Source organism: Chlamydotis macqueenii, chromosome 3 (genome assembly GCF_036417535.1).
Source record: "Chlamydotis macqueenii isolate bChlMac1 chromosome 3, bChlMac1.mat, whole genome shotgun sequence".
In the NCBI taxonomy this organism is placed as follows: domain Eukaryota; kingdom Metazoa; phylum Chordata; class Aves; order Otidiformes; family Otididae; genus Chlamydotis; species Chlamydotis macqueenii.
The window spans coordinates 75,592,559-75,616,729 of record NC_141558.1 but is presented as its reverse complement, the minus strand read 5'-3'; the positions used below and the strand labels follow the sequence as shown (position 1 = coordinate 75,616,729).

Sequence of the window (24,171 nt, the reverse complement as noted above, 5' to 3'; positions counted from 1 at the left end):
CTGTTCAACTCCTCTGAAGTCAGTCAAAACACATATATAATGTGAATATGTGTGCGTATGTGTGTGTAAACCCAGGGTAAATGGGAGTACAATAAGGTCCCTTGTTGGCTCAGGTCTCCCAGGTAGTTGTGATAATAGAAAACCAAGAAAACTAATATACTGTAGTTACCTACTATGCAATAATTATTATGTAATTATACTGTAATTACAGTAGCTGATTATTGATGTACTGTAAAATAAACTGTCATCAAGTTTTTTTTACTGTTCACTTGTATTTACAGTCATCTCTGATAAAGACTAAGCTTCCCCAAAAATGCATGATAAAGCTTCTTATCACAGGTTTTAATGCCTCTAATAACTACTGTAATTCTATGTGATTTAGTGCTTTGAATAATCCACCAGGATTTTTCTCTAGATCTTTAAAAGGATTGTAATGTGTACAGAGGTGTCGTAGTGATTAAATTTACAGGACACTTACCAAAACAGTGATAAGAAGGGATGTTTAATTAACACATGTACACGTTGTTCAACTGTACTATCATGCAAAAATGGAAAGACCTGCATGAGACCCCTATTTTCCTTTCAAAATGTTAAAAAAATTAAACAAAGGATTATCCTCGCTATGCAATAGAGGAGCAGACATTCTGAGGGCAACAGCAAATCCAGGCAGCACCTCAGAGCAGTGCTAGCCTAGTGTTGCGTACTGCATAGAGCCAAGGTTCTGGTACCAGTTGGACATCCCAGAGACAATGGAAAAAGTCATTCATACATGACAGTATGAGTCTGGAGATGTCATTCCTTTGGCTAGTGGGTAGTTCAAGGACATTGCAGTTCTGTTCAGCTATAATGCTTGAAAATATCAATGCTTTTAGGGCTCATTGATAAAAGTCATTGGAAAAAACAGCTGAAGGTTACCTTATCAGATGTTTTTGAACTCCATGTCTCAGAAAAGCACACAGGCACTCTAGAAAATCCCTTTTCCCTCCATCAGTAGATTTACTTAATGGCCAAGGCTATCCCTTATTTATACAACAGATAAGTAAATTTAACTTAAGCAATGAAGCATCCCAGCAGTCTAAACCCCAACAGAAAAGAGCAGCAGAGTCAACCATATAGCGGGCGGTGGAAGAGAACCTTTATCTCTCTAAGGATGCTTTCCACTTTAACTTCTACTGACATTTTGTCCACTGTGATGCTGACAAAAAAAAAAAAAAAGTGCTAGAGACATCTAAAGATGTTATCATATATGATCAAAAGACGAAAAAGAAGAGTCAAGAAGCTCATGCAACCCATATTCCCACTGGGGAAATAGCCTTTTTAATATTATAATTGTTTGCACTTTGAAATGGAAATCCCAACATCTGCAAGTGCATGCAGCTGAAGTAGAGTTCACTCCTGGATGTGCAAGTTCCAGGTGGTAACAGGGCACAAGAACAGGCTTTGGCTCCATGAAGGGAAACATAAACCTCTCCTTCGGAAAAATGATTCTTAATGATCTCAAAGGCCTCTTGGTTTAGTATGGAAGATGACTACCACTGTGTTCTTTAGAATAAATCCCACATATTTTGTATCACAGTCCTGGCACAGGTCTGCAAAGATGAAATCACTCCTTGACCATCATTGTGTGCATGCCTGCTCTGATCTGCAGTGCTACGCGGGGGCACATAAATACTGGAAATGGTGTAACTGCATGATTACTGTGCTCTGCAACCAGGCTTTTATACCCTGGTTCTCAGCAAGACTAATTATTCTAAAAGAAGCCTCACACTACTGCAATTATCCTGCTCCCAAAACCTGAGTTACATCATTTAGGACACTGTGCTTTGCTATTCAGGCACATCCGTGCAGCTTTATTTTTTGCAACAAAGATTCTTACTACAGGGATGGGGGGAAAAGTTAACAGGAACAGGCTCAGAGATCATGAACGAGGCAGAACACTTAAATGTAACAGGAATAGGGAGTAGGATGTCAAAAATGATGTGCGCCTGAGCCTGACTATTTATGTGGCACGCAGGACTGCTTACCTGCATAATCCTTTCTCTGCAGCAGGTGAAGGTGTGGGAACTTCCCTCTTCCTTTGCTGCAGTATTAACTGAGCAACATGGGGAGGGAGACTACGGGAGGAGTTTCTTTCTTTTCTCTGTCATCAATAAATCACTAAGGCAGCTTTCAGGACTCCCAGAGGGTGTTTGAAACATATATCCCCTTGGCTGGCTTCTCTCTGTATGGGCTAGCATACATGCTGCCCTTTTGCATAAAGCCTAAGTCTTTCTGTAGGAGAACTGGCATTTAAATAAAATAGACAAGTCTGTCCTGCCATACAGCCTCCTATTCTGAGCTCCAAAGATAGGTAGCACACCATTTTACAGTCCAGAAGGAAAACTGTGGGTGTAAGACTCGAAGGTTACCTTTCAAAAATAGGATCCTACATAAATTAATAATATTATTAAAAGTATAGAGCCTGCAGAGAGAGGCCGGAAGTCCCGAAGAAATTAACTACTCATCACCTTTACAATTTGTGCAAAACATCCGAAGTAAATCAGTAATGCATACAAAACTTGCATGACAGTAGGACTTGCAATGAATCTGAAAATCAGTGCAAGTTCATCAAACGCTCGGTACATCACCTAGACCGACTTGCAGGTGAAACTGAAATGGATTTAAATCCAACTCTTCCCTTCCTGGGACAGAATTTACAGTAGTAAACATTATTTAATGTTCCTATTAAGGAAGACGTTGTCAAATAAGAAAAAAAAAACCCACAGCATCTACTTGGTGACTCAGAAATTAGCAGAGCAGCCTCAGTCATTTTCACTCTCTCTCATGAGTTAATCAGACATTTTTCCAACATTTCCATATATGCCTGTTCTTTCCTTCTGCGCCCAGCAAAACTACGAGCTACTTCTGAATGTGATGGTTAATCACATTCTTGTTACATTTCAGCATTAGATGGAGAACAATTAGATTTGCAGCTGAGAGAGGGGGAGGAGGAAAAAACAAGAAAGAAAGGAAGAAAAGCAGCCGCCTCTTCAGCCAAATGACTCAGAGATGGTACCTCATCATCTTCAGACCTCAGAAACCAAATGATTTGTGAAATCTTCAGAAACATCGATGATGTAGCTAACGGCATGGAGGGTGCTTTTAATCTCAGGTAAAACGATTTGGTCTAACTACCCCTGAGTACTAAGCCATCCACCGTCCTGAAGTTTGTAATTAAAAAAGTACAATATTTATGTAAGCATCTCCAGCTTGCTTTCCCTTAAAGAAACTTGCCTTACCTTCTAACCCTTTCTCTGGTCTTTACCTTGGCACAGAGACAGATGTCGTTGAAGGCAACTCACTGTATTTCACCGGGATATGTAGGCCACATCCTTCATTATTACAGAAAGAAAAATATGCTTGTTTTGATCTAACTACGTGTATTTAAAGAATTACCAGCAGAACACAAAATGAAGCAGAGAGGTCTATTTAAGGTCTGGGTGTTCCAGCTATTTTTACTGAAGCTGCCACGGATTTCAATGGGAGCGTTGCATGCTGAACGGCGAAAAGAATCGGCTCCCAGACCGGAGTTAACCCGGAGTTGTGTACAAAGGAAAAGATGCCCACCCTATGGAAGGCATAGGCAAGCTGAATTGCATATGTTAAATTAAAGGCATCTGCACTTTGGCAGAATTTGGACAATGACTCACTTATATTTAATTATGTAAAAATTTCAAATGGGGCAAACTCCACTGGAGTGACTCACATTAGTGCTACCACATGATCTTCTGATAACTACATCAGTATATAACTCATGTCTCTGCCGCACAGAGTTTCTACAGAGAGAATGACATATTACCTGACTAGCATTAAAAGGACTTCATGTTCCCAGCAATGACTGGTACATTAAGTAATGCTTCAGAAAGTAGCACATAGTACACCGAAGTTTTTTTTTCCCTTGACACAAAACTACATATCCTCTAATGACAATAATTCACTGACATTCAAAAATCAATTTTCTGTTTGTGTTTTATTTCTTTAAATTTATAGAGTTGTGAGGAAAGATTCCAGAAGTAGAAACTTACATCATTTCCTTTTTCCAAGAAAAATTACGGTGCTGCAGACCTCCTTAGGCTTCCAATCCAAGACACTCTCACCCTGTCCTTACAGGAGTGGCAAACACACCCTCAATACCTTCAAGCACAAAACCTTCTGTCTACAACTGGCAACAAGGGTACCAGGCAGTTTCTCAGGTTTTGCTTCACAGACATTCTTGAACTTTTCCCTGCTACCTCCTGCATTTTTCAACACAGGTTTTGTTTCCTTGATTTTGGTGCGGACTATCAGAATGAACTGATTATGTGCCTTATGTCAGGCAAACAGGACTGATGACCTTGAAATGTCCCCTATGAAGAAAAGCTATCCTGCATTATTTGCCTCAGATTTTAAAAAGCAGAAAAACACTGTATTACTTACTTCAACATTGTTAAGAAAAGAAGGAGTCCTTTGCTGATCTGTATTAGGTCCCTTTTTTGAGCTGTGAGAGTCGCTGGTTTGTATCCTGGAGTACCGCTGCATTACATGCCCATTAAATATTTGAAAAAAAGATGTCCACCACAAGGCTTTTTAAACACCATTTTCAGGCTTACTGAACACACTGACAGGATCCTTAAGTAACAAAGGGATATACAAAAGGCATTTTCACTACAAAAGGAATGTATTAACGCAACAAAGATGGCCTTTGTTAATGCTAGATGGTGACTATAGGTGTGGATGACGAGTATGATGAATCGGATGAGGAGGAGAAAGCGATCTTAATTGTACAATTAGTTATGTTATGTTTGTGCAATGTTTTGTATAGCAATTATCGGCCACTGGTGGACCAGTGATCCAAAATGACAGCCTAGGAAAGTCACTGTTATCTTTTGAACAACTACTTTAGAAGGTTAATGAAAATGTAAATTATCTCAAGTGGCCTTTGTATGGCCTAAGCGTGATGTTGGGCTTGGATGGCCACCTGCAGTGTGCTTTCTCCAGCTCAGAGTGGTAAGAAGTAGCAGTTGTAGAGGATGCCCCGAAGGAATGCCCTGAGCCAGTGCGGTGCTAAAAGGTATGGGAATGAAGCCTGGCCTCTGAGTGACAGAGCTGATAGGAAATGATTGAAAGTGTTGGAACCGGTGCGTGTAATGGGCTGGATCAAAAAACAATGAGCAAGAGGAGAGGATCCATAGTATGCTCCTTTTCTTTCTTAGCATCTACCAAAGAGAAAAAAGCATCCTGATGCTACACCCTCTCGATTCCACCTTTCACTTATTTTCTTTTTCAGAGCACAATTTAACTTTTTTTTTTCCTAAGGGTTCACATAAAAGTTAGATTTAAAATTGGAATACAGATTAAAGCTCACTGTTACAACTGGTCCTGGGAGTAGAGGTAAATTGCCCAGAATGTGATAACAACATGGGTGTTGAGCAATGATCTGCTCATAATTGACACATCTGAGCACACAAGAGTTCACTTCATCCTCAATATGACCCCAGGCATCCACACCAGTCACAACTGGTGCAGAGAGGTATAAGACATACTACTCCGTCAGCTCTATGATTATTCAGTTCACAGGTTAGTGCCGCTGGGAAGCAGGAGAGATGCCCTCACATGCCACTCAAAGGTGTTAAACTGGCACAGATCATAGTTGCCCTGGTCCTCCTCCCAGAGAAGAGCTTAGGTCTTTTAGGAACATGCTATCCACTAAGAAAAAATTTGCCACCGACGTTTGAACAGTAGGCTAATGAACATGCAGGGAAGAAAAAAAGAGTGGAGAAATAAGGTAAGACCTGTGCCTAAACCTTTATTTACACAGGATACCTTCAGGTCAGACTCTCCATTGTCTTTCAGACGTGACACTAGAACGCACTCGGAATTCTGTTTTTAAGTAGTCCACTCACCCCTTCCTCCAATAAACAGTTACACCTTGCAATCGTATAGCGCTGCTAAATCAAGCTGTTTAGCAAAGACATTCACTGCTGCACAGAAACTCAGCCCTCGTGATGCAGGAGAGCACAGCAGTGTGCCGTGACCCAGCTCTCAGCCAAGGGGATGAAGAAGACATCAGAACCAAACAACAGGGCAGAGACCATTTTTGCTATACCCCAGCAAAAGCATCCACCCAGTTCATTGGCTTTTATGTTTTAACTGGAAGTGGGAATAGTTTTTTAAAGGCTATTTTATTCAGTGAGGGAAGAAAAAGGGTATTACATGACTTTGCACCCTGCGTGCTGTTTGTAGAGAAGCCTTGAGTCATAGCTGGACTCCTATAAATTTTCTGTTGCAGACTGATGTTGAATATACAACTTCAGGCAGAATCACAGAGAGTAGGATTGTATGTACACAGAACTAAGTTTCACATTCAGGCACAACTCTTCCAAGTGACTGCAAGCATCTCTACAGTAAATATCTAGGCTCAAACACCCCTTGCAAATTCATTAGCAAGCACAGCAAACAGCCTTATTCCATTCAGTGCAATGAGACGTACCCACTACATTCTATGTTCAAAGAGAGAAGGGCAATCCTCTTCTAAACCTAGCTTCTCATGAACCTGAACCCAATCACAAGTTCCTTTTATAACAGCCATCTCTCTTGGTGCTGCCCTCCAAAATCTATGTTGTATCACCACCACCTTAAAGGTCAGCCGTGATAGTTCAATAAATAGAGAAACCATGGTTTCCTTAAACCACTTGTACTCCTCTTGCTGCAGTCATTTTGGCTTTCTTCTATTGGTCTTGCCTAGCTCACTTTCATATGAATGTCAAATTTTGCATTTGCTGTGTGCTGTCATCTAGACTTCCACTGTAAAACAGTTTGGTTTTCCCCCAGTTGGTGCACCAGATTAGCATCCCCCCTCTCCCCCCTCCAGAACAGAATGTAATTAAAGGTCATGGGGAAAATAACACACACACACACTGGTCATAAAGTTAGAGAATTTCAGGTTTGATTCTGTTTTCCAATTTTACATGCTCCACTTCACTTCTGTATATAAAGAAAAACATAAATGGCTTTGGTAACTGGGTATCTATTAACTCCTTGTGCATCAGATCCTGTGAGGCAGAGATGACAGCAAGATCCACTGCAGCTTATGAGCAAGAGGCCATGCCTCACAGAACTGCACCAAATTCACCGAAAATTAAATCTTTTGCCCAAATAGTTTTCCCTCTGCTTACTATGCAATGGTTATGAAACCTAAGCCTGAACTGTCTCTGCATTCATAGTGTACAGGAAAATGGTTCATGACCTAGGTGAAATTTGTCATCTGAGGAGCCTGCCAGGATGATCACTTTGATAGCCTTGAAGCAGAACCACTTGGTCTGCAAAGGCCAGTGCTGGAGGCACAGTGGCACAGCTGGTTTAAAGTATATATTGTTTTGTACATCCCCACCTCAGCAGTGGCACCTTCAGCTCAGGTTTTCTGGTGGTAGGATGGAAACAACTGAGACCTTACTGTCTTTGGCTGTGGGACCAAATGTCAGCAGAAGACAAAATTAACTGCTTCTCAATTTAAAAAATCTTAAACTGCTTCTACAGCTGGGATAAAAATATCATCAAATTGCCATTTCTCATCACAAGGGTGAGCAAGAGGTAACTGTTGATTTTCAGTGTCTCCTGACAGGTTCTGGAAAGGAAAAAACCCATCAGGTAATCTTCCACCATGAAGGCAGCTGGCGGTGGGGAGGCAACTCAGGATCCGCATCCCAAGGTCCACCACCGATAAATCATATTCCAGTTTGTCTCCTTTTTGAGAATGAGAGAGAAGGTAATAGAGGTCACTGAGAAAGAAGATGTTCATGCCACATCCTTCGACACACAAGTATCACACAGATACAATTTATGACTTGCCCAACCTGTACAACACCGTCTGTGGCGGATTTCTAGGAAACAAACCCAGATTCTGTGATACTTATTTAACTACAAAATTCCTCCCTCTCCCTCAGACAGGAAAGATAGTAGATATTCACCTTTACTGATGTTCTACTGTAATTATTTTTTATGGCAATTCTCCTCCATTAGTTAGAGGATCATAATGGAATAAATAGAAAAATGAGCTCAAGCCTGAGTATTCTGCATTGTAATCTAATTAAACTAGTATTACAAATTTGTTTACATATCGCAGTTGAGCTATGCAGTTTCGAAAGCTACTTGCTGAACGTAAACATGTCTTTTGATGCTACATTACCCACTACATGCAGTAAAATATATTCTAATGTAATACAATAAAACTGAAAAACCAATAAATGCTCCTATTTATTGAGAAATTGGACAAAAAAAATAGTTTATTGTCAGTTTTTAAAGACTGAAAATCAATAGATGATGCAAGGTTGTATTTTTTGTTACTATTAGACTGTTGACTCTAGCAATAAGTGAGATATGGATTACAACTGGGGGAGTAAAGAACTTGTGAGATATACAATTTGGAGATTCTTGGGTTTTTTAGAAACTTCATTTCCAGTATTCGTGCAGTGGTGGCCATCTTGGCATCACTGTTAATGGGCCCCAAGAGCATAGCTCCTGCATTTTGTTGACAAAGCCAGCATTACGTACCTTCCTGTCTCTAAGAGCATTTCTAAATTAAGGGAGCTCTTAATCAGACTTGCATCTGCTAAGGATCATGAGTAAAGAAGACCCAGCTTTCACAGGCATTCACATCCTGTCAATAAAAAAATTTTAAAAATATCCTCAAACAACACAGCTGCTGCAGTCCCACCTCTCATGTGCCTGGATGGAGGCCACACAGCTGAGCTCCAGAGTGAGTTGCCCAGGTCTGGCCCCAATGCCTTGCGCAGTCCTCACAGCCAACAAGCACAGTCCTCATAGCCCGATACTGGATGGAAATTAGGTTAAATGGACGTCCAGTTTGCAAAGACCTTTAGCTCCCACGCATTTCTGAACCCGTTGTCCTTCCTCACACTTGTAAAGTTTTCAACATCTAGGCCCTGAGTGCAGAGGTCCCATTCAAATCTGCCATCTACACATGGCAGAGTATTACCCTAAAGATATGGGTGGAGAGAGGTCTGGAAAACACAGATTTTAAGCACCTGTAGAATTTATGCATAGAAGTCAGTTTAAAACCTGAATGTCTATATTCATTAAACAAAAAGCACACAACCGTACAGAGGCTGGGAAGGCATTCTTGTCTCACAGTGCAAACATGTTAAAATGGAATACTAAAAAAAAATATGCAGCAATAAAACACACTGAGCTAAACATAAACACTGCATCCGGAGTCCTCAAATAGTGATCTATGCCAACGTTTTTCCAAGGAACCTGTAGGCATGACCATTACATATAAACCCAAATATAGATGTTCTATCCTGACTATATTTCTAAATTCTGGAACACGGTTTGAAAGGATGCCAATTATAATAGGAAGTTAGGGCTACTTTTAGGATTTATATTCTCTTCGTACATTTCATAATCATACAGCAGCTCAAATCTTGCTAGATGGGGGTAACACGGTAAAAGCCTACACTGCCTTCAGATACGCATACATACTTCCCTGTAAAAGTGGACGGTGACCGCTGGGCCTGGATGTGACAGAGAATGAGCAAAGCTGGCTGATGTGCTTGTGCAGTACCTGATTTTACAAGTGCACAGAGGTATGCAGTTGTGTATCTACAGAAAAAAAAAAGTCCCAAGACCCTGAATGGGCTGACAGCATGCAGAAATGGTCACCCTACTGCTGGCCCTAGTCCTGCACTTCCGTAACGTAAAACTTGTGCTTCAAACTGAGGAAAACACAGAGATCCACTTGATTTTCATATCATGGTTTCTTCTGTTTTCCCAGGAAGAAAGCTAGCTATTTGTAAAAAGGGGGCTGTTACCACATATGCATAATCACATACCAAAAAGATTCATGTTGTTCCTGTAAGCTTTTGCTTAAGTATACCATGGAAAATAACTTTGATGAAATAATTTGCCCAGAGCACTGCTTGTCTGGAAGACTTCTATAATTTAACAGCAGTTCTGTAAATAATTTGGTGACAGACTGGCCATCAGCATAATTTGGTGCTAGACCCATGCAATGTTAAGGAAATGGCCAGCAGGCCAAAACTTAAATCTCAACTGGGTCCTAGTACATACAACACACATTAAAAACCAGTCCGAATCTATTATTTTTTGTAATTTGCTTGTTAAGTTTAAAGCAAGACATTGAATTTTGCTTTGGGAATGAACACAAAGAAATGTCATGCTTCCTCTCAGTGAGGAAAAGAACACCCACGTATGGTTAACCCTGCAGACCTCCATAAAGATGTACAGCATTTTTGCACAATAACATCCCAAACTACTGCCACAGCATAATTACACAGCATAGCATTTTGTACTGCTGCTGAACTGCCAGTAACTTTAACCAAAGTCTCTCAGTTCTCCTGTGCTGTTACCCTGTAAAATAGGAAAAGCTATTGCCCTGACTTTTAGTCAAGTCTTAACTGAAACTGCAAGATAAGAGGCACAAAATTGTATGCATGGTACATTGCACCTTTAATCATCTACCTACCCGAAATACTCAAGCAAGTAGTTAGACATCTAAATGTTCCAAGTACAGGCTTAAAATAAATGAGTTTTGTAGTACATGACTGTGTCCACATGATTTCAAAATTGGCGTTCACATCCCCTCCCAATCTAAGTATCACCTCAGCCACAGGCAGATCAGAAACTCAAGTCAGTAGCAGAGCCAAGACCAGGCCTAAGATTTAGTATTTCGGCTTAAAAAGGGGGAGAACCAATGACTGCAGGACATTTCCCATTCACGCTTCATGTCTAAATGATCATTTTTCCATCAGAAATGTCCACAATCAACATTTCCTTCCTGCATCATCAGATTGTAAATCAAGATATGTTCACTGTAGCTGCTGGAAGCCTCCTATGAGTTTTACCAAATGAGAAGGAAATGGCAGGGAAAATAATATACAAAACAAGGCAACAAAGCCATCCCTCTCAGCTCTACTGAAAAAAGGCCTCAGGAAGCAGACATATTTGTACTACTTGTTCAACTGAAAAATGGAGAAGGAGGTGAGGTAGATGGGTTAAAAGCCAGCAAAAAGTAGAAGAAAAAAACCCCACCAGGTATTGTTGCAAGAACCTCCAGATAAGCATCTTAAATCAGGGTAAATTACACACCTCATGCTGGTGACTCGGTCATGGGAAATTATGAAGCTACGTGATGTCTCATTTGTTGTGCTGAAAACAAATGTAAATAAATTACTGAGAGAATCTCATTTACATTTAGAAATTCATCCCGATGCATGACATGACTGCTGATGGTTTTTTAAATGACACTTTGAGAAGAAGTGCCACTATTAAAAACAGATCATAGACACCTTAGTGAGAGCCTGTGCATGTGTGCGCGCGTGTGGGTGTGCATATGTGCATGAGTGTGTAAAGGCAGATGTTCTAGAGAGATCTTTCAGATCATTGGGAAAAAGGCTTTCTTTCACTGTTTCAGAACCAAAATGGTGGTGTCAGAAGACAACACCATCAATCTGTATTCTTCTGTGTATTTTTCCCTCTCCAGAGTGGGAAACAGAAAGACAACGTTATGGATTGGCTGCTGCCAGTACAACAGCAAGTGCAAATACTAAAATCATAGGAACAGAAAATAGTGTGGCACGTCTCTCCATCATCAAGTGTAATAAAACTTCCCCTTAAATACACGCACAAAAAGCCTTTCACTAAGCTTTTATCTCCCCCCTCCAACTCTCACATTTTAAGCTGTCACCGAAACAATTGAGAAGGATATCCAGGAAACCATAAGATGGAGAGCAAGTTGAACCATGGTTAGCTAAGCAGCATACATTCAGGCAAATATCCAAATGCTTTAGGAGCTGTCATTCTCCATCCCGCGTGGGAAGGCTGTGAAGAGACGGACTTGTTCGTATCATGATTGCTCTTATTATTACAGCAGTGAAAACACTGCATACTAATGGATGTGTTTTCAGAAAGGCGACTGTTAGATGGCTTTTTAGACTCTGTGCCTGGCTGTCTGGGCTTCAGTATCCAGTACTGCCTCTTCCTTTCTTTCCTTCCCAAACAGAACTCTAAAAAAAAAGTTTGTAACATGAGGGTGAAATAAAACATATTTCCAAATGGGGACATGATAGTGTTCTACAGCCCCACATACGGCAGCATATTTACATAAGCCTGCATAGGTCAGAGAGTTTATTTGTTAAGGGACAAATAAGCAGGCCATGAAATAATTATTTTTCATTGTGCCCTGCCAAACCTATCCAGCCAAAGGCTAAAATGAGCTGCTATTGTGATTATTTGAACTGTGGAGCCAAAAGTCTTCACTGCAAAGCATCCCAGCTGTCCTAAATTTTATTCTGATGGCTAGTTTTCACGCTAGCATGAAACTTGCCAAAAATGCTCCACAAAATAGGCAGGCGGAAGGCTTGCTTTATCCAGACCTACATCAATTACTGATTTAGAGCTGTTCTGAGAACTTGATTATTAACAAATCACTTCCTGAAATTGTTATGACAAGATTCACATATGCAAATGGCAAGCTGCTCATATGTACACAGCTAGCAAAAGAAATTAATACAAAGGTTCACAGATTTATTTATGGTTATTTCTTATTGTGCTTTACTGCAAATTAGCCACTAAAATATTAAAAGAAAGGAGAGAGATCCAGCCACAGCACCACGGCATTGACATACGGTGACATGGGAACATCCAGGCCATAACTGCTCAAGGTGCTTCTGCCTTTGCCCACCTCCCTGCGGAAGAGGATCTACCAGTGCCTTCTGGCATCAGAGACAGCAAAACCACCGCGGTGGTTCCCAAGCTGCAAATTTGCTCAGCACAACAAGGAGCAGGTAGGATTACCCCAAGAACAGCTCAGATCACAGGCTCAGGAGGATATTTCATACTTTAAACAAGGTTGATGGTGGAGGAGGGGGAACAACAAATTTTCTTTTTTTTTTTTAAACCTCATGCTTCAAAGCTTAAATTAATCCCTAATAATGAAAGACTAGGATGAGAACATGTAGAGAGATTATCCCATGTCTGCCCGTTGTGAGGCTCTTACAACCTTCCTTGAGGTGCCTGGGGTTGGTCATTGCTAGAGACAGAACAGGAGGCTAGAAGAATCTCAGGAGCAATTCATTTCATACTTTCTACATTTCTGTTTAAGTAACTAAGCCACTAACAAAAGACATGAGGCTAATTGTTTTGAAGGCAGCAGACTTATAAATAAGCCCATCATTTGGTATCGGGCTCTACGTACTGCAAGCCCGAGGAGACAAGTGCACCTTGCTGCAGCTGCCCTCCTTCTCCTCCACACCTCCTCCTATTTTTTATCCTGTTTGTAATTTCACTGTAATATCCTCAGGGCAGCCATCACTTCACATTTACACATGAATTAGAACAACACCTCGCACAACGGCATACCAGTCCTGATTGGACCTGGACTGCTCCTGGGAATGCTGCTGGGAATGCTGCTATAAAAAGAGCTCATAAATGTATAGAGTACAGCACAGTAACACACACATACCTTTTATCACAGTTAACACCACCAGAGTGTTAACTCTTTGTTTTCTCAAAAAAAAAAACCGTGGATGGTTTAATTTATTTCTAAGCTCCAAGATGGCGGCAGGATGAGTAGCTAATCTGCACCAGCCATACTCCGTGAAGTTAGGCCTTTGCTATGGATGTCTGTATTTGCTATTTAATAAAATGACAGAAATGTTACCAAATTTCGTTATAGATATTGAGGCATAAGGTTGAATCTTGCTGCAGATTTGCATGGAAGCTGATCCAAAGATGAGCTGGGGACATTCAGGATGAGGAACCAAAAGAACTCACATCAGTGTCAGCCACATCATCCCTGTGCACCCACTACAGCCCTACTGTGTTTTAACCTGATTAGCCCAAATTCCCTTCTGATTTCCTTTCTTCCTTGGGAGAGGCTTTTGACCTTTGAGCTAATATTTTAATATATTCCGGAACTTGAATTTTGCATGCAATAAACTACTTATTTTCTGGTACTTCAGATATAAATGACTCCAACACATACTGTTGATATTACTGATATTCAGTCATTTTATTTTGATCTGAAAATATAATAAAGAAAAAGGTTTGAAAATCTTTATCAAAATAGTTTCATTTTTCCTAACAATTCTGACACAATAGTTATTTTGTAGAATTTTTTTTTTTCCTGAAGGACCATTAATGGCCAATGTAGTTCAAAAACAGCAAAAGGAAAAGGAAGGGAGTGGCTGCAGGTAAGGCGGCAAATAAACTACTTGAGTACATGCAGAAATTCAGGCACCTGAGCCCCCTTTAAGATCAAGTTCCATGTTAGTCACTCATTCCACTATTTAATATCTAGAAAAAAATGGAAGAAATAGCCAAAATGTAAGATATATTTTTAAAATCTTAATTAGAATAGAATGGCCACTTTGCCACGCCTGCATTCTATGTTTGTATGGCATCAGAAGTTCACATTAAAAATATGCCATACTGACTACAGCTGTTTGCAGTCATATTAATCTGTCGCTCTCTGAAGAAAAAGAAGTACAAATTACTTTTTGTTGACTACCAGTTGATCTAAAAACTCTACACAATCAAAGGAAAATCCAAGATCATAATTTCTTTTTCTCTGGCTCGTGATGGCTTGGTAGCATTAAAGCGCCTTCATATGCTTTTCCACAAAGCTTTACACTCAATGCAAGTTTTGTCAGTGACATAAATATGGAGAGTTTCTGTCTCACAGAAATGTGACTCTCCTTATTGGACATTCTCAGTCTGCGCACCTCAGCTTCTCTACGCAACTCATGGCTTAACTCTCATTTCTTTTGCCCAATGCACTCACAGCTCTAACCAAAGCAAATTCTACCCAGTGTCACACTTCCACTCCAGATGAAAGATCATTCAAGAATGATTTTACTTCTACAAAGACAGTAAGAGATTGTGGTGTATATGGAAAAGGCTATTGACAACCCTGCACACGCTCAGTCATGGTCAGATACGTGACAAAGTCCAATGAAATCCTATTAGGGAATAATAAAAATGACAGAGCTTAAAGAATACAGTTAGCTCCTAATTAAACAGCCCATAAATCTGTTCAGAACTTGCAGAATTTATCACCAGAACAGGAATCTCAAGACCTTTCACAGAGTCTTACTTTAACAGACCTGTTGTCCGCTGAACCAACAACTCTGTTGCTTACAGACAAGATATTTCACCAACTTAAGTACTATTAAAAGATGATTATGCACTGAGCTTTCCTGAAATTGTATAACATTTGCATGGTATAACACATACTCTTACTCGTTCACTGCAGTCTGATTCAAAGTGCTATAAATACGTTTGCCCTTTCTGCTAAGCCTGCCTAAGGGATTAGCAACCCCCCAAAAGTTCAGTTGAATATTAACTGCATTAACTTTGCAGACTGTAACATACTGTTACACTCAAACAGCCTACGGTGCAGTATGGATGACTTGCTTAATAAAAAATGTTTTCATGCAAAGCCCTATTGCTAGAAAAAAAAGAATCTGCTCTGTCAAAGGGGGTGACCTCTTCCATTTAACTTCAAAGAGCAAACAAATAAAAGAGAGATCTTTACAGGGATGTCCGGAGAAATGCTTATCATTTTGTCTGTCAAACCAGATGGATTTCCCTTGGCAACGCAGCACCAACTCCACTCTATGTTAGAAATTAAGTCAGTTCACCGTGAAAAAAACCCTGTGAAATACAGTAGCAAAGTGTCATCTCCTGTACTAGTGTGAAGTTAAAAACTAGAAGAGAAGTATGACTGTTTGCTTACTTATTTTGTTAAGTAAGTAGTGCTTTGTGTGCCAACTCCCATAAAAACCACGTGCCGAAAAGACTTTCCAGCACAAAGTTATGTAGCAGTGAAGACAAATAAAAGGAACAGGAAATATTTAAGAGTTGGAAGAGGGAGAGTTGTTAGCAGTGTAAAAGGGAGATGACTTGATAGTTACTGCTAAAAGTCAAGGAAGAGCAGGTTCTTAAACCTTTTAAGTAAAAAGCTCTCAGGCAAAGGCAGAGGGCAACCAGCAGTATCTGGTCAAAAGATGAAGAAAGAGAAGGAGAAAGAGGAAAACGAGAATGGCTGAGACAGGTTTCTGAAGGTTACAAGGCATAAACTCGGACTAGCGGAGTTGCTTGAGGTATCCAATGGCTTGTTAAAATACTTTTAAAGATTAAAAAAATCCTCCTTCATTTGTACTAGTAGTAATACAGAAATGTAGACCATGTCTATTATCTCCTGAAAACAGAAATTGTGTAATACATTTTCTTTGCTTTTACAAAAATAAATAGATGAAACAAACCTTCTCTATGCTGCTGTGGGAACATGCAACAACTCTCAAACGACCTTGACACCAAACGCCACAAAGAAACATCTCTCATTCAGTCTTCAAGGATCACCTATGTATCAATTTGTAAAAAATGCGCTCTCCCACACGAAGAATCTTGGGTGTAACCAAAAACTGAATCAAAGCTTTAAGAATTAGAAACCATATTCCTCCACAATGCTGTACACTTACTTGCTTCTGCCATTCACCATCACCATTCCGTTGTCCAGAAAGGGAGACCAACAATAGATGTTGGTAATTACACAAGAACTTAAACTGCAGAGAGCCTCAGACCACAGCATTAAACTGGAATTAAAGCTTTACAGGAAAAGAGAAATGTTTCGCTCCCTGCAATCACCTCCCTCCCTTACACACACACATTGCACACCTGCTACCCACCGGCCAGATGGGACTGAATTCTCCTGAATCAGATCTTGGATTTTTAAGCTCAGCTTGAGTTCAAGACATCAAAATATATTACCATTTCACATTTAAAAAATTGTATCGGTGTCCAGGAACTCCTAGTTTCAGTGTTGTTTGCACAATTAGATATGTATTAAAGTGGGATATTGCCCCAAATGTACTAATAGAAATAAATAAAATGTAGCTTTGCAACAACATTTAATTTAATTACATATGCTCACTTAATGCATGAAAAACAGAAACAAGCTGATTTTATATCATCAGCATGTTAAGCAAGATTGGGAATTTAGCTAATCCATAGTGACCAGTAGTGGTTTTTTAAAAGTCCATAAAGGCAATTTAGCAGCCCAAACTCACTTAAACATTGTAGGAACTGGCCCTTAATGCACAGGTATCATAAAATATTAACACATGTTAAGAAAAAACTGGGAAGCATTATATTCCTAGAGAATTTGCTAAGCTTGCATAATGTAACATTTATCATCAATAAAAGTTTCTTCAGTTAAGAGACCTCCAGCCTGCTCTTCAGAAGGTCTCCCTCTCTCTCTCTCTCTCTCTCTCTCTCTCCCCACTCCAGCAGCACAGCTCCACCAAGTCCCTGTTTCCTGCACCTCGGTGAGCTGCTCGCAACTGACAAAGTCACATTTTTCATTGGGGCTGGCCTCCAAATTAGTCTTTCTCCACCTTTTCCATCAGTCCTGAAAGCAATTGGAGATTTGCAGGGGTTAACAAGTCATTGGCCAGCAGCAAGACGTTCTCCGCAGGGACCGCGGGCATCTGGAAGCTGCTGCTGGTGGTGTTCCGCCAGAGCCACGTCTGGCAAGCGCTGAGGCACAGAAATGCGAGTCCTGCTTGCTTGGCCAGCCTTGGACTGACCTTTAGTCGTAACAGAGAACAGGAGTTTTGTTAGTGAACACAGAGTTCTGGTCTACACATTTTTTAAATTGATTATTTTATTGATGTAAAGTGCCCAGGTGCCCTCATGACAGTCACTAATATAGATTTTGAAAATAAAATTAATTAAGGGCCAGTCTGGACCACCTTTACTGTCATCATGTAGTACCCTTTTCTACAAGTAACAATGCTATCAACCAGCGAGCACAAGTAGAGTGTTTGTAGAGTATTTCATTACATCTCAAAACACTTGACTATGGAGGTCAAGATCACCGTCACCTATCTACGCGCACAGGCACACACACACTCATTCATTCTTCTCTCCTACCTTCCAAAAGGGAAACTGAAGCACAGAAAAACTCACCGACAAAAGTCCGTGCCAGAGTGCCAGCTGTGCCACAGTGGGCTCTGTCCTGTGCACGGCGAGAGCATGGCACAGCACGAGCCTGAGCGGGAGCAGGGCAGCCTGGCACGCAGGCTAATCTGAATTACACTCATCCAGGCCTTAAAATGGTTCCTCATTAGCTGTGGGTTAATGGAGTCCCAACGAGTAGTGTTATTTTCATCCCCTGCCTACTGAACACAAAATTCATTTGCAAATATCCTGTAAAATACTGCAAAGCAAGCCAAACAGATATGACAACATAAGAGGCATACTATTTATGGAATGCACTTACCGTCATTTAGAAAAGGAAGCTGACATGAGCAACAGCCTAAATTTAGCAACACATTTAGTTTTTATTCACTAGTCACAATGACAACATTTTAGAAGGCTACCGCACACCTTCTGCACCGAAAGGTTCCACTGAAATCAAGGCAGACTTTGATCTGAAAGGAATTCAGGATCAGCTCCTTAATGAATACAACACTGAGTTAAATTAAGGCAATCACCATCTTGACTTTCTATTCCAAGTAGATATAAAATTACATTGATTGCAGGAAATGGTGGCATTCAAACAATATTGCAATGGCCAAAGCCTGAAAGCTGAATTCATTGTTGAGCTAAACTAGGCTTTCAGAGGGCACCATTTGATTTGAGGGAAAAAAGCATCTACAAACCACATATTTTCAATTAATAGCTTAAAAGGTACAGAGTAAGAAAGGAAAAACGCTGGTCAATATGCCACATGCCACTCAAACAATCTTAGCATGCAGATGTAGACACTCCGTGTGTACATATATATATATATATATGGGTAGGTGCACCCATGCATTTTTGGTGGGTTTTTTTAAGGCAGGCTGTACTAAAAGTCCCAATTTGAGATTGAGAAAGACACAGTGTATTTCAGACAAGACTGAGATGCTCTTTTATCCATGTTATCTTTAATTCAAAAGTAATTTCAAATCAACAGTGCACAAAGTTAAATCTAGTTCTCTTGAAAACTCAGAAGAAGAATTAATTCGAACCCTTACCTTTGGCACCTTAAAGACTTTTGGCCATGACTTACCTGTATAAATAGAAAGAACTAATTTACTACAGAAATGCCCATGGGCAAACATGTTCTGGCTAATGAAGTGTTCAGCTTTTGCATGATTAACCAGCTGGTGGGGGTGGTGTAAAAATCACAGGGCATAAAATAATAAGAAAAATTGATTAGCAGCTCTCTTTTAAAGCACCCTCTGAAAAATTTCCTTCTTTTTGCTCAGCAGTTTGGAAAGTGACTGTACAGAAAGATAGACTTGAGTGACTTACCAAGGAGGCAGGCAGAGACTGCACCAGGCACTCACTCCTCCAAGACCTGCATCGCAGAGAGGTTCAAGTGAAAAGCGAGACACCAAGCAGAGCCATGGCTGGATGACTTATACAACAGGTCCTGCCACTAGTCATAAAGGTAATTTTCTGCTATATTGCGAAAGACATTATATAAAGTTTAAAACTCTGACTATGCTTTGAGTCAGTTCAGCTTCTTCCTCAGGGCTCTACTCTTGAGCACCTCTTAGCTGGCTACAGCTATTCCTGTGAGCCAATTTAAGAAGTGCCTCCATATGATCCAAGGAATTCACGTGCTACTTGGAAACAATGCACACATTTAGGTGATGCTACATTTTGGGCTCACTAGGGACAAAAATCCCCTTGCCCTTCCCATCCTATACAATGGGTTTCTTACAGGCTCACGTGCTCTGCCCTCAAAATAGGACCTAATTAGTGTACAAATACTTGGCAGACAGGTCATGAAAATAAATTTATCATTAACTGTCCCCTAAACCAAGGCAGGTTATCCTGAAGCAGTTTCAGTTCATACCCATTTGCTCTAGGTCTCTTCAGCTGGGGTACAACTGGCATGTAACTGTTTATTTAAGAAGGAAAAAACACATTTTTACAGCACAGGATTACTTCAGAAATACCAAACAGCTGCTTATATAAAGCATATGCACCAGTAATAATAAGCTGCAAAAATTTAAGCTACAGATAATTTGCAATAGGCCATAATAATAGTTACAGTCCTCTTTACCTTCCTTACTTCTATGGAAAATGCATGTTTTACACTTATTTATGGACTTTTAAAAACTGGTTTACTGTTATGCACCATGGAAGAAGTCGGCAAAGGAACTACATCTCAGGGATTTCCAGTGTGTTCCAGCTCTGAGGATGCAGCCATAATTTCAATGCTGGGACTTCATGAATTGGGAATCTACATTCACTGCCTTTGGCAATATACAAGCAGTCATCTTACATCCATCCATGGTTGATTTCTAACTGCAACCAGATATTGCCTCCCAGAGCTTCCCCTCTCATGGTATATGATGGTGTATGATATACCTTCGTATGCCCAGCTACCTGGATAGGAATTCAGTTCTGAAATCACACCAGTACACGGTGCGTGCTGTGGCTCAAGCTATTCAATCGTACCATGGAATCCTTTGCACGGAGTAACAGTTCTACCCGAAGTGAGAGTTACTGTGAGAAGAACCAAAGCAGAACTCTGAAGCTCTTCTTCCTTCTTTCCACAACTTTCTGATGAAGACAATACCCCTTTAAATTCACCAAGTGAGAGATGTTTCCATGTTGTTTCCCTATAGGAGCCAGGCAGATTACCCTGACAATGGGTCACTTCATGCATACACCATACACTCCACTTCACCCAAAGATTCACATCAAAGAACCAGTCAGGCTCATGCGGGTTGGAGAACTCTACAAATATTCCATAGAGGTCTTCCTTTCTTATCACGTACATCTGCGAAAGCTTGTCACTAACTTCATGGCCAGTTGAGGCTTCTGACATCAAAGAGGTTTTTGCATGTTTTCCAGGCATCGCTGGATAAATGGATCTTTCTATACTTGCATAGTTCTTGCTTTTGAGCCTCCCCTAACCTTTTGGAAACATTTCTACAGATTAACACTTTGGAAAGTGGGCACAGAGTTGACACAAGGAAACAAAAATAGAGGAAAGCTGAAAACACTGGCATGAAGCAAGTACATCAGTCCCTCAGTACATCAGTTGGAAAAGTGCTATCTCCAGATAGAATTCACAATAGAACAGAAGTTTCTAGTCAAGTGAGAAGCTTTTTAAATTCCACTTGGGTCTAATTTCTATGGTCATATTTGAATCATGAGCAATTTCTAAAATGTCAGGTACTTCCAACTCTGGTCAACTCGGACCCTGACAACACTGGAGCTTGCAAACTGTGTTTGAAGCTATTTTAAAAGATGGTAACAGCCTAATGTGGTTACAACACAATTCATTAATTTCAGCCATACTTGCTAACAAATTATACTGTGGACTAAGTAACATCATAATTTTGGCTAGTCTACTTGTTTAAAAAGTAAATTTTTTTTAAAAAAATTGCCTGTTTGCCATAGAAAGTGAATGTTTGTTAAAATCATATTGCCTCAAATGAATTCAGAAATATAGCTATGAGGTACAGCTGTTTTACAGGTGGAAAAAAAATTAATTCTTCAGACCTGTAGGTTGTACTCCAAAAGCTTTATTTAATTATCTGTTTGTTTACTTATAAACAGTTGCTTTGGAAGAGCCCCCCCAGTGAGTATATGCTGTGTGCTCTGCAGACAGGTCAAGCACAAGATACAGGCTGTGGACTACAGGTTTAACTTCAAAGAACACGCATACACAAAGGTATTTAGGTGCCTAATTCCACTTATATCAACTCTCAGTGAAATTGATAGAGAGTAAGCACCTCTGAGGACACAATCCTTTGACATTAACACAGATTCCTCATCATCTGTGCTTTTTTGGAAAACAAAACAGCAGAAAATAAAAACCATTTTGCTCTGTGGCCTTCTTAGGCTCTCCTGTATTGAAGTTTCTCTAAGGTTGACCATGGTTCCCAGTAGAGGACATAACAGCTAAACAGGCTGGTCTAATTAACTGGAGTTTTTCATACTAATTAATAACAACAACAGCATAAAGTAATCAATAGGACACCTTATGCCACTACTGCTTAAGTCTGTTTTGGCTATCTCTGGTTCAACTGTACCCTTGAAGAACATTTGGAGGGTTCTTCCTGGCACCCTCTGACATAGCATCAATTTTTAGAGAGGATAATCTTTCCTATTTTATTAGAAATTGATCAGCAACATTGTTAACCTGTGTGACATTGCTAAAAATCAGGTGTAAAGAGTCTAACAAAGAGCCAAAGGATTTTTTTTCTGAAGTATTTTGATTACCTCTAAAATGATTATATACTTGACCAATGAGGAACATAGTATGGTATTGCAACTGTACTGCAAACAAGTTGCATACAGACTTGTGTAACACGCACATCCCACTCAAACTCAAGGGGAACCATGCTCTGTGGCTTCACTGTGTGTTCAGCAACTTACTTCTAACTTTGTATGAAAAAAATAGCTCAATTATTTATTCCAAAATATTTTTAAACTCTTTCTGAATAACTTCTGAAGGACAGTTGGCAAGATAGTAGTATGTTTAAAGAAGACATAAATACAGAAAACCTGTAAACCATCTTCTCCAATATAGAGACCAAACTGCTAAAATTAGTTCCTGGAATTTCTCCTTTGGGTGCCAGTTTGAGTCTTGTTCCAAATGACCACTAACAATCCTCGTGACTTAGAAATAATCCACAACTAGTCAATAAGAACTGTTTGCTGACTAAATGTATGCAACCTCCTTCCAAAACATTGCATATTTGTCACCTTATTTTAAAAATGCACTTTTGGTCCAGTGTCCTGAAACTAACTGTGCAAACACAAAGAACTCAGATGCCCTCTCAACCCCCACTGGAAGTGACAAGTGAGTCCTTCTAAAATTGCAGACACATGCTGTCAAGTGCAGGTGTTTGTAAACAAGTTTGGAAATGTTTCTAATTATAAACCGTAAGAGTTAAAATTAGAAGTCCAATCCGCTAGCTTTAAAAAAAGATCTTCCAAAAGGGTTCATCTAAATGAGAGCAACTAGTGATGTTCAAACCTATGTAAATATACTTAGTCACAAGAGCAGAATTTCTGTGCAGAGCGAAATACTTCTCTTCATCAAACTTTCCACTATGAGTTACAGTACATTCCTTAAAAAAAAAAAGTTATAAGAATTTTAATTTGCTGTCATACTATCATACTGTATATTTGAATGTGCAATCTAAAAATACCCTATTCACAGGTCTCCTGCATTTCATACAAGTAAAAAGAAAAAAACTTCTGAATCTGTCCTGGTTGCCAACATCAAAGTTCAGCTTTTATGGGGAACTTCCCACGCTGACTCAACCAGGCAACTCTGTTTGAAGGCATCTTACTCTTCTTTCTTCCCAATAACCTCAGCTACTCCAAAGCTTGGCTTATCCTGGCCTGGCACAAACTGACAAGGGATGAAACTGGGGAGGGCAGAAGTCATCCTAGGGCCCTGGCTGACGCAGATCTGGAGATGCTGTCACTGAACCGGTGGTGTTTCAGTCTTGCCTTCACCACTCTGGTGTGGGATCAGAAATGCAGCTTAAAGAAGCCACATACTTTGACTGACACCTCAGACAGAGGTTGGAGGCTAATCCTCCAGTTCTTCTACACCCCAAATAGCATTTATAATGCACTATGATGCAGCAGTGCAGGCAAAACAATGGACTTTACCTCTGTGGAAGTTTTGGGAGAAAGCAGAGCTTTTACCAGACTCAAGGGGAGATGGCTCTCTTTTTAAGGGAAAAAGGTTAATACTGGAATCTCTTGATCTTCACATTATTTCTTAAGGGAAGTACAAAAGCACATTTGAGTATTTCAAAATAGCTTGGCTGATTACAAGTGAGCAAACATGAAGTAATTTCCAAGAGGCTTGACTACGGCCTCACTTCAAGCAAGGGGTGGTCCCTTGATGCACTGTCCTGAAAAAGCTGGAACACGAAATGGATTAAACAGTGAGGACTTGCTCCAGGAATAAGATGGGACTGGCCTTGCTCAGCAGACATCCCTGTGTGAGGGGGAAGGGATCAACAGCTCTTCAGCCCCTCTACAGCCAGCCTCCTCCTCTACCAGAGGAAAAACCCAAACCCTCAAAAACCAGTAAGTTGTCCATGTCCCATTGCACTGAGGGAGCTAGTTCACATAATA

General features: G+C 40.2%; 1 protein-coding gene across 3 annotated transcripts in view; it reads right to left on the bottom strand.

Moving 5' to 3' along the window:
* The window catches only part of ESRRG (estrogen related receptor gamma), a 390,646-nt gene that overhangs the window by 338,099 nt on the left and 28,376 nt on the right, over positions 1-24,171 (bottom strand). Inside the window, exon 1 of one of the 3 annotated variants that reach the window (XM_086743708.1) lies at positions 19,357-19,377. The exons of the other annotated variants lie outside the window; for them this stretch is intronic. The gene's annotated coding sequence lies outside the window, so the exon portion shown is untranslated. Of the gene's footprint in view, positions 1-19,356; positions 19,378-24,171 lie in introns of those variants that run through there. 3 annotated transcript variants of the gene reach the window in all.